This window comes from Beta vulgaris, chromosome 1 (genome assembly GCF_026745355.1).
Source record: "Beta vulgaris subsp. vulgaris cultivar EL10 chromosome 1, EL10.2, whole genome shotgun sequence".
Classification (NCBI taxonomy): Eukaryota; Viridiplantae; Streptophyta; class Magnoliopsida; order Caryophyllales; family Amaranthaceae; genus Beta; species Beta vulgaris.
In genome coordinates, this window is record NC_079202.1 from 32,796,746 (window position 1) to 32,807,512 (window position 10,767).

The 10,767-nt window shown below is 38.3% G+C and overlaps 1 non-coding gene across 1 annotated transcript; it reads right to left on the bottom strand.

Moving 5' to 3' along the window:
• Nucleotides 1–4,189: 4,189 nt before the first annotated feature.
• On the bottom strand, nt 4,190–4,296 carry LOC125494511 (small nucleolar RNA R71). The gene has a single exon (XR_007270758.1). It is a non-coding gene; the product is annotated as a small nucleolar RNA R71 (small nucleolar RNA).
• Nucleotides 4,297–10,767: the final 6,471 nt, after the last annotated feature.

Below are 10,767 nucleotides of genomic sequence, written 5' to 3' on the forward strand. Positions count from 1 at the left end.
AATCTTCGATCAAGTATTCTCTTTGTTCTTCAATGAATAACCCAACAAAATCATACATAAAATAATACAAGTATGCCATTTGTGGTTAAGTCATCTCCAAAACCTAGGGTCAACAATGTCCCCCTTTTTGAATATGGCAACAAAAGGCATACATCACAAAATATATAATATATATAATTAAATTAGTCACATAAAACAAACTTAACCAAGTTAAATTTTATTTGACCTTTATTTTATTTTAAACTTAGGCAAAAGTTTGAATGTACTCAACTGCCTTTCTCAATTAATAAAGTGGAAACATGAAACAAGGCAAAAATTTAATTCACTCTTACAACCTTTCTCTTTACCCTTTTGACATCTTCAAAAAAAATATCCGATGATTTTGAAAAGAAGAATTGCATCTATAAAAACTCATCACACCAACAAATGTGTTAGGAACAATTGGTTAGTATAAGTAAATAGCGTATTCAACTCTCAAAACCGCAATCCAAGAGTATTATCATTCAAAAGACGAACACATGCACATAAGATGTAGATTAAATATTAACAAATTAACATTGTTCCTTAATAGCACCGAAAGGAAAGAAAGAGAATAAGTAACAACATGAAATAGCCATGAGATAAAAGTTTGTTATTTCTTTAGAAGATTTAGGATCATCTTCTTCCTCGAAATCAATATGTCCCCGTGCATCAACCATAACTTTCTTCATGTCAGATCTGGTATAGGAACTCTTGTATTCCTTGTTCTAATCTTTGCTTCATTCCATTCCTTTGCCTTTGTCTTTTGCCCATTGAGGACACTCCTTCATAAAATGATCGGAATTGTCACACTTACGACCAACAAGTTTGTTAGTGTATTTTTTTTATTTTTACCTTTATAGTCTCCATTCTTCATGTTCCTCTTCGTCAGTTTTTGAGTCATCACTTTCATCCGCTTTCAAGTCAATCGACTTTTATTTGGACATGTCACCACTCTCAGTGTCCAAATGTGTCCCGTGTGTCACAAGGGAACCAACAAGTTGTTTTAGATTGAACTTCGTAAGGTCCTTAGTTTCTTGTAAGGCCGTAACCTTAGCCATCCAATGATACTTAGGAAGACTCCCTAGGAACTTTCGTACCTGTTCCTCATATGTAAACATCTATTGAATGGATTTCTTAGATTTCATTTGAAAAAGTTCATATTGATTCATTAAAAGATCGATTTTTGATCTCTTAACTTCACTCGTACCTTCATAAGTGACTTCAAGAAGATCCCAAATTTCTTTTGTAGTTTTGCATCCCATTACACGATTGAGTTCATGAGGTCCAAGACCATAATTATGCAGTTTAATAGCAAGAGCATTAATTTCCATTTTATCGAAATCATCTTTTTCGAAATCAGTTATGGATTTAGGAATTACCTCATTTTTGTCATTAGTGGTAGTGACTTCAAAATCGTCTACCTCTATAACTCTCCATACCTGATAATTGTCGGCTTTGATGAAAATCTCCATTATGTTCTTTTAGTAGGTGTAGAACTTGCCATTGAACATTAATGGCCTCTGAGTAGAGTACCCTTCTTCCAGTTTCTCTCTAGTATTCATATTTTCCAAGATCCTGAACGCAATAGGGTTTCTTGTATTTTTAGAGTTCCCACTCTGATACCAATTGTTGTATAATATGAGCACTATAAAGGGGGGGGGGAATTATAGTGACAGAATAAGCGTAACTTTATACGGAATTAAAAGCAAGCTAGGGAACACATAATGGAAACAGAAGATATTTAGCGAGGAAAAACATCCAAGGCTCAATAGGAAGAAACAACCTCGAGCACAAGTGATTTTGATAAGTGCATTTTTAACGCAGTTTTTGATCTCCTTTTGGTTTGATTTGATCCTCTTTATTCTCTTTTCTCCCCTCCTTTTGCCTCATTTCCCTATCTACTTCCTTCACTTGATTATTGATTGATCATAGTGACATTTTGCTAGATTTTCAGTGAATTTTGATCGAATTTCTAGTACATCTGCTTTCACCATGTTTTCTCATGTTTTCATTGCAGCTATGACCCTTTTCGAGGCCGAGAATTGCGAGATATGGCTTCACGGATGAGTTGGAGAGACCGAGGGAAGTTGGTGTGCGCTCACACTACTCTTTCGGTGCCCGCACAGAAAGGTGCGCCTGCACGCCCAAGTGGTGCGCCCGCATCATCAGGAGTTCAGAAAAGAAGATACCAATAGGGTATGGTGCGCTCGCACCAGACATAAGGTCCACTCGCACCACCTTGGTGTGCCCGCACCCTCACAACGGTACGCCCGCACCATTTGACGACAAATTTAAGTTTGAGGTAGGAGGATTAGTGCGCCCACACCTGCTTGTGGTGCTCCCGCAGCTCCTCTTGTTGCACCCACACCTCCTTTTGGTGCTCCCGCACCATACGTGTCCGCAAAAGAAATCAAATTTTGAGGCATCAAAAGGAAGACATTTTTAATTTCTTAACTGATGATATTATTCTAGAATATAGAGAGTATCATTAGGGTTCATACTAGAGATATAAACACATGAATTTTGTCAAAGATTAGAGATTCTTAGATCATAGTTTGTGATTCCTACAACATTGAAGGTACTTTTTATTCAATTTAATTTCAAGGTTTTAGTTTTTATTCCATCTTTTCATGATTATTTTTGTTCTTCCTTATTATTAGTTTTCCATTCTTATAGTATCATAATTGTTATTTCTATTAGTTTAATTATCTCTTAATCATGTTTTGCCCTAGATTAGTCATAAATTTCATGTTTAATTGCTTAGAATCCATGATTAGTGAGTAGTTTCTTATCTAGGGTTAGGGTGAAAGTATGGATTAGGGTTTAAATATTTTGTTAATGTGATTGTGTTGTTCTAAAGAAGTTTATGCATTGATTTTGGTGTTTTGAGACCTTAGGATAGATATTGATCAAATTTATCGTTTGATATTTTGAATTCAAATGTTCTTATATTGAATTTTGAACTCTTTTATCATCCCCAAGAATCAACTTAATTTTAAGACCAATGTATTGGGTAGAAATTAAGGGAATTTATTGAATCTCATAATCAATTGACTAAAGACCATTCAAGAGAGGATTTTGTTCATTTCTTAAGTGATTAATCTTGAGGACCATTCGAGGGAGAACTCGAGTATTTTAGAGGAAAACTAAACCTTGAATAATCGTCTCCTTTGCTTCACAATCGCGTTAACGATCATTGTCCATTTCTATTCATACTAGTTACCTTAACTATAGTATCTTCCAATTTGATATTTAAAGTCGCTTTATTTGATAGTTCTCTGATATTAGCTAGTAGTTCTTACCAAATCATTTTAAACCCGCCAAAAACCCTTCCATTAAGTAATTTAGACTTGATAGACTTCATTTAATCCCATTTTTCATGTGGATCGACCATTGACTTGCCTTTACTACGTTCTTAGTAATTGCTTGGTAGGTTTTATAAATATTGTTTGAAAAGTAATTTTTGGTGCCTTAATAATACACTAAAAACCTCTTATCAAAATGACGCTGTTGTCGGGGAGATTGTGCTATTAATTGAAGTTTATTTTAGCTTAGCTTTGCTTAGTTGATTTTTCTTTTATTTTCTTTTTGATTGTGGTTGTTATTTGCTAATCCTCTACTTAGCGTTGTTGTGTTACATAAGAAGAAGAGCTCACGGTTCACCCACTTTACCTCTAGATCCTGAAAGTGACCGTACATTACGAAAGCTTCTGAATAATTTGGAAGATTTGTTTTTGGGTTCCGAACCATCTTCACCAGTCTCAAGTACAACAAGTGAAGTTGAAACAGAAATGGGTGAAGTAAATCCACAACTCTTTAGGGATTTCGAAAATCCGGGTTACTATGCTCTTCTAGGCCGTATTCGACTCCCCACCACTATTATAAATTTCGGCATTCATCGTCAGTATACTTGGATGGTGAAAGTAGAACAATTTTGTGGGGATCCGATAAGGATCCTCTTGACCATCTTGACACGTTTATTAAGATATGTGCCATTATAACCACAAATGACGTCTCTCCAAACTACAACGAGCTGCATCTATTTCGATCTTCTCTTATCGAAAAAGCAAAATCAGGGATCAAGAGCTTACCTGCTAATTCCCTCACTACATGGGAAGAAGTAACAATGGCCATTATGAAGAAATACTTTCCTGAGTGGAAGACATTTGACATAAGGAGGAAGATCTCCTCATTTGAGCAAGAGAATTATGAGACACTTGCGGAAGCTTGGGAGCGGTTCAAGGAGATGATCTGTTCATGCCCTCACAACGAGTTTAACAAAAACCTCCTCATGCGGTTTTTCTATGATGGCCTTGATTGTATATCACATGCCAACCTTGATGTTGGACTGGGAGGTCAATTTTCTAAGATCCCACAAGGTCAACTTGAGTCCACTATTGAGGAAGTGATCAAGAACTATTCATGGGGTGGATGACTAAGAGGTGCTCAACCTAAGAAGAGTGGAAAGTTTGAATCAGATCTCATGGATCAAATTCAAGCGAAGATGGACCAACTTGACAAGAAGCTCTCAAAGATCAATCTCGCTTCATCTAATCCTTCACAGGTAAATTCTTTTTCTTGTGATATTTGTGGTGGTACCGACCATGATACTTCTTATTGTGGAGGTACCCATTCTAAGCATAAGGCAGAGATAAACTCTAGAGGATATGGTTATTAAGGGAAGCAAGGGTATAGAAGCAATCAACAAGGGGGTTGCAAACAACTTCAACAAAACTATACCCAAGGCTTCAACCAACCTCAACAAGGATGGAATCAACCTCAATAAGGGTATAACCAAGCTCAACACCAAGGGTATGTGCAAGGGTATAACCAAAATTATAATCAAGGTGGTTCATCCTCACAAGGGTCTAACATTTGCCAAGCCCCATATCAAAGAGCCAATACTCGAAAACCTCCCTCTAATCCTCAATTTCCCAAACAAAATCCCGAACCCATTCCATCTCCTGATCCAACCTCTCTCCAAATTCTCCAACAACTCCAATCCATGATCTAAATTCTCCAACATCAGAGCAAAGGTTTCAAGAGCTACAAGCTCATAACAAAATGCTTGAACTCCAAATCGCCTAAGTAGCCGAGAAAAATCCCTCTACTCCCACAAATCAACTTCCGGGCCAACCCATCCCTAACCCAACCTCCATCAAGCCAAAGCCATCCCTTTGTGGTCTGGAACAAGTTATGAGGGTCCTGAGATGCCTAATGGGGAGTTAGAGAAGGAAGAAGAAGTTGAGGTTGTTAGGAAGGAAGATGAAGTTGAGGAAGGTGAGAAAGACACTAGCGGAAAAATGAAGGGCTATGCTGAAAAAGGCCTGTAGGGCTGCGCTTTTTGACAGCAGCCCTTTCAATAGCAGCTCTTCACTTTTGAAGTAGGGCTGCACTAGAAAAGCGTAGCCCTTCACAACGAAGGGCTGCGCTTTTACCTAAAAAGCGCAGCCCTTCCTACCAAAAAAAAAAATTTTTTTTTTTTTGACATTTTTTTACTCATAATCTCACATCTTCTGAAATTATACAGAAGAGAAGAGAAGAAAAGAGAAACGAAACGAAAATGAAAATACTAAACCCAAAACAAAAAAAAGAACGAAACGAAAATGAAAAAAGGAACAAAAACTAATATACAGAAGAGAATAAATTATAGATCTGAAAATACAAGAACATTAATCAAAACAAAGATGAAAATACAAGAACATTAATCAAAACAAAGAGAAGTATGCAAGAACATTAATCAAAACAAAGAGAAGTATACAAGACCTATAGATCTGAAAATACAAGAACTACCTCCAAATATTAACCTAATAATGTTTAAATACATAAAACAAAACCCTAATACATAATTAAGGAAAAAAAATTGGAAAAACTTAATATGGCAATTTGGAGCGTTAAACGAACTCGGATGGCTTAAAAAGCCTAAACATCACGGCCTAACGGTGAGTTTGACTCGTTGGCCCGTTCTTCTTCCGAAAAGGTATCACAATAGGCAATCGGACTCCGTTGGCATGATTAGTGCAAATCATTTCAGGCTTTTTGTCGCAACTTTTCTGGGAGTTTTTGAGAGAGAAGAGAGGATGAGAGAGGAGGAGGAAAGGGAGGAGGGACGTGAGAGAAGGAGGAAAAGTGAGGAGGGACGTGAGAGAGGAGAGAGAATGAGGGATAATATATTTTGACAAATCCCGCTTAATATTTGAAGCCCGTGAACTTTTTTTTTTCAATTTTTTTTAAGAAGGGCTGCGCTTTTCTTCAAAAGCGCAGCCCTACATAGCAGAAGGGTTGTGCTTTTCCTAAAAGCGCAGCCCTACTAAGTGAAGGGCTGCGCTTTTCTTCAAAAGCGCAACCCGGCCTTTTGCTATGTAGGGCTGCGCGTTTTATAAAAAGCGCAGCCCTTCACTAGTAGGGCTGCGCTCTTTTTTAAAAGCGCAACCCTTTCTTTTTTTCCCCTAGTGAGAAGAAATTGTGGAAAGAGATGAGTGACAAGTCCTGGTTGGTGATAAACTCTATTGCCAGCACCTTCACAACCTAAGACCTATGTGCCTCTAGTTCCCAATCCTCAAAGGTTGGTGGAGAGAAAATTGAGTGACAAGTTCACTAAATTTCTCAATGTGATGAAGAGCCTGCAAATAAATATTCCTTTCCTTGAGGCTATGTCTCAAATGTCGGCCTATGCTAAGTTCTTGAAGAAAATTATCTCCATCAAACGTAAACTTGAAGATGAGCTTATAACCCTACCCTACCAAGTGAGTGCTCTTATGCAACGAACCATGCCCAAGAAGCAAAGGGACCCTGAGAGTTTCACCTTTCCGGTGAAGATAGGTGATTTAGAGCCTAAGGGTGCATTATCCGACTTAAGAGCGAGTGTCAATTTGTTGCCACTATCCATTGCTAAGCACCTTAATTTTCCTCTTCATCCTACGCGAAAAACGATTCAATTGGCGGACCGCACTGTGAGAGTCCCCTATGGTGAGTTGGAGGATGTATCAATCCAACTTGGGCATGTGTTTGTGCCATGTGATTTTGTGGTAATGGATATGGAAGAAGACCCGGAGACTCCTATTATTCTTGGAAGAGAAGCTCTAAAGACATTGGGTGCCGTGATAAATTGCAAAAAATTATACAATCACGGTTAAGAGAACCAATGAGCGGGTTGTATTTGAGTTCTCTAAGACTTTGAAAAGGCCTACGATGGAGAGAATTTGCTGGGTAAGTCTAGTGGAGGATGAGATAGAGGATGCTGCGAGTGTGGTTTACATAGGGGATGAGTTTTATGCTTTTCTTAGCGAAACCCCTAGCTTGGACATGGAAGAGGTGAAAGAATTCTCCATGCTTCTTGACACTACCATTGAGGATACACAAGTTGAAGCATTTGAGATTCTAACTACATCCATTGACAATGAGGAGTGTTCTAAGCCTCCTCCAAAGGTAGAGTTCAAACCCCTTCCCTCTTCTCATAAATATGCTTTTCTTGATTATGCATGTACTTATCCTGTTATTATCAATTCGAGTCTTGATGACAATTCTATATCAAAATTGATTGAGATACTATAAAAATATAAAGATGCCATTGGGTACTCGATTGATGACCTAAGGCGATAAACCCTTCTCTTGCTATACATCGCATCCATCTCATCAATAGAGCATCATGGAAGGCTCAATCCTAACCTCAAAGAGGTTGTGACAAAAGAAATCATGAAACTGCGTGACGCAGGAATCATCTACGCTATCTCCAATATCGAGTGGGTGAGCCCGATTCATGCGGTTCCTAAAAAATGGAGGCATGATTATTGTTGAGAATGAGAAAGGAGAAACAATTTCCACTCGAACTGTTACCGGATCCAGAATATGTATTGATTAAAGGAAGTTGAACAAATCCATCCGCCAGGACCATTTCCCTCTTCCCTTCATTGACCAAATGTTGGAGAGGCTTTTTCGTCATTCACACTTTTGCTTTCTTGATGGTTATTCCAGATACTTTCAAATCCATATTCATCTGGATGACCAAGAGAAAACTACATTTACTTGTCCATCTGGGACATTCGCACATCGAAGGATGCCTTTTGGTTTATGTAATACCCCATCCACTTTTCAAATGTGTATGACATCAATCTACTTTGACATGCTAGAGCATTCTATTGAGGTGTTCATGGACGATTTTAGTGTGTGTGGTTCATCTTTTGAAACATGTCTAGTTAATCTTGAATGTGTATTGAAACGGTGTCAAGAGACGAACCTCATATTGAATTGGGAGAAGTGTCATTTTATGGTCAAGGAAGACATTGTCTTTGGGAATAAAGTGTAGAAGAAGGGCATTGAATTGGATCCGCCAAAGGTTTCGGTTATTGAGAAGCTTCCGCCACCAATCGATGACGGGAGTTCGTGCTTTCGTTGGACATGCGGGTTTTTACCGGTGTTTCATCAAGGATTTTTATCAAATAGCCAAATAATGACGAATCTACTCCAAATAGATGTAGTTTTGAGTTTGAAGAGTCTTGTATTAAGGCTTTTGAAACTTTAAAAAAGGCCATCACTTCTACCCCGATTGTGCAAGCTCCGGATTAGAGCGTGCCTTTTCAACTATTGTGCGATGTAGTGACTTTGTAGTGGGCATTAGTCTTGGGCAACGAAAGGAAGGAAGGCTACATGTGATAGCCTATGCAAGTAGGACCTTGGATGATGCTCAAAGGAATTATGCAACTACAAAGAAGGAGATGTTGGCCGTAGTCTTTGCATATAAGAAACTTCGATCTTACTTGACTTGTAATAAGGTTGTTGTGTATACGAACCATTATGCGGTCCGTTATTTGATGAGTAAGAAAGATGCAAAGCCTCGACTCATTAGGTGGGTGCTACTTCTTCAAGAGTTTGATTTTGAGATGAAGGAGAAAAAGGGCACGGAAAATGTGGTAGTCGACCATCTTTCTCGCCTCCCTCTTGATGAGAAGCTCTTGGATCCTGACGAGATCCCTATTGAAGAATATTTGAGAGAAGAAGCACTATGCGCCACTCTAAATAATGAGATTCCATGGTTTGGAGATTATGCGAAATACTTGGCTTGTGGGATTGAACCTCATGGTTTTAATTCCCAAATAAGAAAACAGTTTTTAAAAGAAGCTTCAAGGTTCTATTAGGATGACCCACTCTTGTTTAAGAAGTGCGCTGATGGGGTATTTAGGCGGTGTGTGCCCAATCATGAGATGACCTCGATGTTGAACCATTGTCGAACCTTGGCATATGGAGGGCATGGCGGAGCAAGCAAAACTATTGCCAAGGTGCTCCAATGTGGTATGTTTTTGCCATCATTCAAAAAAGATGCCCGGGAGTTTATTTTGAGTTGCGATAGATGTTTTTTTTTGGCAATTCAAAGTTTTTATTGACAACCAAAAAAAGGTACAATCTAAAAGGAGAAGGCTTCAAAAGCTACCTTTCCCACACCTTCTAGAAAAGGTTTGGAAAAGTGGCCCTTAAAACAAGCTCCTGCAAGCTTCACCTGGACAAACCTAGGGAACAACAGAGCATTAAAAGCCTATAAAAGAAGCTGAGCTACATCCTGACCTTGTCTACAAGCAACAGCAAAAATAATTTGCTTAACTACCTGCTGAGGACTAAGAGTTTGATCATCAAACACCTTCCTATTTCTCTGTAGCCATATATGATAAACACTTTCTTCAAACATCATATTAAGCAGTTGATGATTTTTACAAGTTTTCCTACTGTATTTTGCCACAGTAGGGATGATTGTAACAAGATTAGTAACAACAGGACATCAATAAGTTGCAGGCATCTACTCTAGATATGCTTGCTGTAGGCACAAGTGAAAAACAAATGATATGATGTTTCCTCAGCAGCATTACATAATGGACACTTTTGATCTCTGACTACTCCCCATTGAAACAACCTATGTTTTGTGTTTAGTCTACCTTGAAGCAACAACCATGCTATAAAAATGGCTTTAGGAGCTGCCTTACTATTGCAAGTAATTCTTCTTGACTCCACCTTAGGCCTCTCACCCCTCATAAACCAATAGCATTTCCTAATACATAATTTGCTTTGATGTACAAACCGATTGCAGGTAGTTTTAGCTATGAGAATATGCCTGGTGTCAAAGATTTTCTTCATAGCCCAAGACAGTCTATTAGGGATATTAACTGTCCAGATATCCGCCTGCTTGATATAATAGACATGGCGCCATTTGATTCATAGTCTATCTTGCTTTAGAGCAAGAGCCCAAAAATGTTTTGCAATTTCAGCTTTATTCCAAGTAGGGATTTCATTAAAATTCAACTCTCCACAATCCTTCTTGTTACACATATAATCCTAAGAAACAGGAGATTTGCTAGAAGTGGTATCCAAGCCTGTCCATAAGAAGCTTCTGAGAGTAGTCTGGATTTCCTTAAGAACTTTCTTTGGTAATAAGAAAATCTGACACAAGTAAGCTTAAATGCCCTGAAGAACATATCTTATCAGTTGTGTTCGACCAGCATAGGAAAGCTTTCTAGCTGTCCAAGTTTTGACCCTAGCAACAACTTTTGCAATGAGTGGCTTACACTTAGTATAAAACAATTTCCCGGAGTGCAAAGGCACCCCTAAGTATCAAAAGGGGAAGCTCCCAATTGGCATTTGGAGCAACTCCTGAAGATTGTGAACTTCTTCTTCCTGAATCCCAGCAAAATACACATTGTTCTTGTCAAGATTAGCAACAAGCCCTGAGGCAGCAGATAATTTATTGTAATGCTTGCATAA